Below are 6,025 nucleotides of genomic sequence, written 5' to 3' on the forward strand. Positions count from 1 at the left end.
TCTTTCAACCTTCAAACAACAACTTGTTCATGTCTATAACATTGAAATTCAGTTAAAGAAAGCCTACAATACAGATCACATTATAAAATCATTATCCAAACAATTAAATGTATCCCTTAGAACCAAGGAAAAGGGTTAAATTTGAATAAACATTAAAATAAACACGGCTCTTATTTATTTACATCATGTAGCTGCAAACGAATATACTTGAATTAAACTGAAAACAGAAAAAAACATAAAGTAATAGAAGGAAAAAAATCACTTGTAAAGGTCGTGACATACACATGTTCCCTGAACAACAACACATGAACTTTTCACACACCAAACACAGACTCTCTCTCCATCACATCCACGCATTCAAAGAAACGCAGAATGTAACATCATTAATCTGTGATTTTGTAACCGTTAATGATGCTGACACGAATTTGAATATTATTTATTCATTTCGTATGTCACTGTAATGTAAACAACACCCAACCCACTTTTCAACCAAAAAAAAATATAACATAACGAAAGAGTTAAAAAAATAACAACCCAAAGGGTTAATTTAAATTGTAACGTAATCGTATTGACTGACAAACCAATGTTCTATATACGAGAAGTTCCACTTAATTTCCAAAAAAAAAAAATGTATAAATCAACCACTAAAATGATGAGTTGTTGGTTAAAAGAATAAAATATGTAAAAATTATGGTGATAATTTCCTTGCAGGATGAAAGGGTTAATTTCAAATGCACACAATTGTCCTGGAGTTAGAGTTAATTTGCAAAGTCATTAAAAGAATGAATATTCTCAAAATTTGTGTTGCATAAAAAATAACTGGATTAAAAAAAAATTCAGGTTGTCATGTTTGTTTTATTATTTAGACGAAGAGTGTCATTAGGAAGGATACACTGTGTGTATTTAAAATAATTTCTCGTATCAAAAGGATTTGGTTTTTTTTTTTTTGTGAAAAAAAATGTCAGTAAAAATTTGTTTAATTACATGTTTTTCACTTAAAAAGCTGTAAATTTTGTTCAGAAATAATCTACATTGTCACATCTGTAAATGAGTTTAGGTCTCTGCAACAATCTATGAGCAATAGGTATTCAAGTACGGGATCATTTCGATGTTGAGAGTTACTGGAATATACAATTGATCAACTTCTAGTTAAAGCTACGTTTCCGCATACTTCGTAATTGGCACCGAAAACGAAATTCCATACATTTGCAGCGAAAAAAAAATCGTTTCAGAAATCGGCAACGAAAATTGGGAACGAAACGGCACCGATCAGTAACGAAAAACCTGTCATTTGCAGTCGGAACGAAAACAACTTCAAGTAGGTTGTTTTCGGTGCTGTGGGAACGAAATTATTTTAATTATTTTTTTTGTTTAAAATTTAAAAAAAATCAAAATGAGTAAAAAAATTAATTTTCTTTATTGGAAGAGGAAAAATTATAGATTTTGTCAAAAATAATGAAATTTTATTTAATGTGCGACATCCAAAATTAAAAAATAATTCCGTTTCAGTTTTATGCCGCAACGCACCCAACTGAAACGAAAACAATTCAGAAACGAGATGGTGACGAACACCAACGTTGTTCAGTTTCAGTTTTCGTTATCGGCGCCGATTACGGTGTATGCAGAAACCCAGCTTTAAGGATTCTAGAACATCATAGAGTTACTGAATTGATAGTTATTTTAAGTAGTTTACATTTTTTTTAAAGAGAAGTAATACTCAGGCAATTGATATGCCTATCTATACTTTCTTTGGAATGGGGATAGATTGTAGAAGGAAAGGGGGTGAAAGGAGAAGAAAAGCTTTTTATTGACAACTTTGCAATTGCGCGTTAGTCTAGTTACCCACTAAATTTACTACTTACTCTCTTTATAGATGATTTACTTTTTGGAAAATTAATTAAATACATTAGAGAAGACAGTCTACTCTAATCTAAGTCTACTCTAGGATAGAGTAGACGATCTACTCTTTAGCACTCGCAATGTTGGATGTTGCGATTCACATAAAATTTCGGGTTTTAGTTTTGAGGACGGACCGCACAGACTCCTTCGGACCGACGCTGCGAGGTCTCAAAGTAGCTCATCTCTGTCATGTATGAGCCTTTCTGTATGAAAAAGCTTTCTGCAACTGCAACAAAATCTAAAGTGTCTAAAGGCATTCGATTTGATTAGGAAAATATGTTTCTTTCCTGACTATTCGGACCAGACTGTCAGTCTCAAATACAAATTCTGTGCCAAGAGAAATTGTGCAGGGATATCCGCATATACTTGTAGATAATCGAAAATTTGTTGATAATTCCGGTTATTTTTGGGAAAGATAGGGAGACATTAATCTATTACCCTTATATGGGTTCCTAAACTTGGCTGGATTTGGCTGAAGCACTTGAGAAGGCAAGTACCACTATTGATTTTCATGAGTTCAGTTGTGATATTGATATTTCTATCACAATCAATGGCCATAGACTTCATCTTACTACCAAGGAAAGATAGATGAAAAATCTGCATAAATATCACCTAAGATACCTTATTGCGGCCATTAGAAGTCACTGGCTTGGTCATTGTTTCCTTTGTGGCTCCATTGTCTACCAATATCGGCATAAGTAGTATGCATGCCAGAACTAAAGACACCTATTCACCTTAAACACTCCCAAGATGCAGGGAAATATCTATCAGAAATGTCGCGCCGCAACGATGAAGTTGAAATTTTTAAGGATTTTCATATGGATGGTGACAAATCCACTGATGTTGAGCGATATTGTAGAAATGGTAGATGGGAGAGATGTCAAGAACGAATCAAGTCAATATCGGGTACTCTGTTCTGAAGTGAAGCGTTTTCCTGAGAGATCGAAACAAATAGTAATGGGACGGGGCAAGGTGAGGCAAAACTTCCCAACCACTTCTTTCTAAGTACTTTTGAACTGGTATTGAAACATATGGCCGAGCGTTGTCATGATGGAATATTACGGTTTCATGTATGGCCGCATATTTTGGGAGTTTTTCGGCCAATCGCTTCAAAAGAATCAGTTGCGTTCGGTACCGGTGTGGCCATATTTCAACAGCTCATAATAGATATGACCCTTTTGTACCACCAAATACCAAAGCACCATGGATATTTGACTTTGGCTGATTGGCCGGGCTTCACATACGATCTCTTACACTACGGGTTATCGTAATGGATATATTTTTTTATAGCAAGTAATGATTCGATGCAAACATGATTTTCTTTCATAGCATTCAAGTAGCATCTCAGACATACAAAATCGTCTTTCAAGGTCTCTAAATCGACAAAACGAGACATAAGGCGAACTGGAAATGCATCCTTCATAAATTTTCGGAAATAACAAGTTGTTAGTCATCGTTCTGTGTTCCTCCCTAACCAATCGTTTAACCAAGTCGTCCTCGAAAAATATTGGAGGAAAACTCCGGCGTAAATGTAGTAACTTTAAGGGGATGTAATCCCTATTCGTGGATCTTCAGTTCCACAGAAGTGTAAATAAAGAATTTAATACTTTTTTTCAAGGTTTTTTTATATCAATAATTAGGACCATCATTGAACAGTTTGATTCAGATTATATCTGAGACCTGTCACAAAGTATCTAAATTATCTTAATAAACAATTACAACGCATTGTTAAAGTGATACGGCTTCTTTATATAAAGAGTAAAATCGTTTAATACCAGGAACTAGTAATGTAACTAGTACCGTTAATAATTCGTGGGTGGTGAAATGTCCTTTAAACTTCGTATTCAATTTTAAAAAACTAATTTCATGCAAGTATTTTACTCCTCTAAAGGAAATGAAACTGACACAAAACTGGTAGCTAAAAACCGGTTCTAACAATTTATAAGAAGGAGACCTGACACTTTAACATGACGTTATCATAGAAGGGAGTCAATTGAAACCATTTATATCTTCTTTGAGAGGTCTCGGATCTAATCTCAACAAATTTGTACATAAATCTGACTTTTCTTTTAAAGTGTTCATTAAACAGTGGCTTTCAATTGTCAATAAACTGAGTTTATGCTCTAGGTATGCAGTTAACTGCTTGTGAAACTTCATTTCTTTGTATAAAGGTCAAAATCAATTCAAAAACTATATGGTAGAGGCCGGAGATCTCAACTAACTTGTCAAAAACCGAAATTTTGTTTGTACCAACCATTGAATTGTTAGTGTCAGAACCTCAAAAACTAAGATTTTGAGATAAGAATACTTGCTAAAATATACATAGAGTTGGATAAAATAATTCAGGAGTTATTGATGAACTTGTTTAGAAAAATCCTGGAGATTTAAAGGAAATTATGTTATTAGATAATGAAGACGGCCGTCAGTAGTAATCGGCTCATTTGGTTGCATAATCTAGTAATTTTCTGATACCCGAAATGTGTATGTATCAGTTCCACAATCAGGACCTTGCAATGTCCAACTTGATGCCTGAACTATCCACCCTCGACAGATCCATCAAGGGTTGCAGTTGCGGTTCTTATTCAAGATAGAACAGAACAATGACAGAAGGTGTTGCACAGACTCATCATCTTCATGCAAACTTTATAGAATTTATTAAAATGTAGATTCAATCTTCACACAAATAATTCATGTCCGGTTAACACATCCACCAGAAACCTCAGCTGATCAAATGGAAGCTCCTCTACCAGAGTCGCCAATTTACAGATTTGAATATTTTTGCTCTTTTGAGGAATTTATTGAGCATGATTGGGAACAACCATTTGATCCAAATGTGATGAAAATTGAAATAAAAAAATCTGATGGTTTATGATTAAATGACTAGTCACGTTACTAGTGCCTAGGTGGTGTCTTTCGGAAACAGCCGTCATTGAAAATATAGTATCTTCCATCAGATGAATAAAAATTTTACTGATAGCTAGCATATGTTTCGAGAACTCCGGCTTAAGGCTGAAGTCATAAAAAGAAAACGTCACATGACAACATTCTTGGCTCTGGAATAACCCATAACATTTTAAGAAATATTCAACATTTTTATTAGATTTTATTATTTTTATTTCAGTTTTTTTCCAGCATTTCAAGTGTGTTTCAATGCCATTGTGTAGCGCACTCATATACATACAAACCCATGCATTTACAACATGTATTTACGCAAACACTTTCAAGTATTTGTTGTTGCTTCATATTTTTCCCTTCTGCTAACACAATACAAAGTAGTCGGTGGCAGGGGTGGTTTATTGCAACTTGTGCGAACAACGAACTCACAGCATGTTCGTTTGTTTTATTCCTTTCAAACACATCTTAGTGTGGTGGGTTTCGCTACAATAGGCTCAGGTTGTTTTGTTTGTTGTTGTTGTTGTAGTGTTCTTGGTGGTGAGTTTTATGTTGTTTTTGTTTGATGTTCAGCCTGTATGGGTGTGTATGAGAGTGAGTGCCGTGTCTGTGTTTTCATGCAATGTGTGGTTGTTTTGTTTCTTGTCATGTGCATTTCACTTGGCAAACTAGTGGGTTTTCTCAACGGCGAATAGCAACAACAACAATAATAACAAAAGCCAGCAAGAAGAAGACTAGTATCATCATCAACGAAGACAACATCACCGGCTTGAATGCAATCGAAATCAGAATTCATTCGTGTTTGTTACTCGGTTAAGAACGGTTGCTATCCACTAACTATTGATGCGGGTGCTACAGAATCAATTTCATATAACGAATCAAATAATATTGAAATTATAAAATTAATTTTATATACTTATAAACGTTATTGAGTAAAATATTAATAAAGTGATTTTTTGTGGGAATTACAAATTTGTTTAAAAAGAAAATTGCACATTTTGTTCCGATTTTTTTGCATAATACAAATTGAGGCAAAAGTTTAATTGAATTTAATTCAATTAAAAGTGAAAAATTTATATTGTGTATAGTGCTATAAAAAAACTTTTTATACTCGCCCCCTTAACAAATACAAATAAAAATATAATAATACAAAAAATGAGTTGTTAATAAAAACTTTTATAAAAAAAAACACGCACACGACATTTTAATTGTTGCATTTTAAAAAACTAGTATA

This window comes from Calliphora vicina, chromosome 2 (genome assembly GCF_958450345.1).
Source record: "Calliphora vicina chromosome 2, idCalVici1.1, whole genome shotgun sequence".
Classification (NCBI taxonomy): domain Eukaryota; kingdom Metazoa; phylum Arthropoda; class Insecta; order Diptera; family Calliphoridae; genus Calliphora; species Calliphora vicina.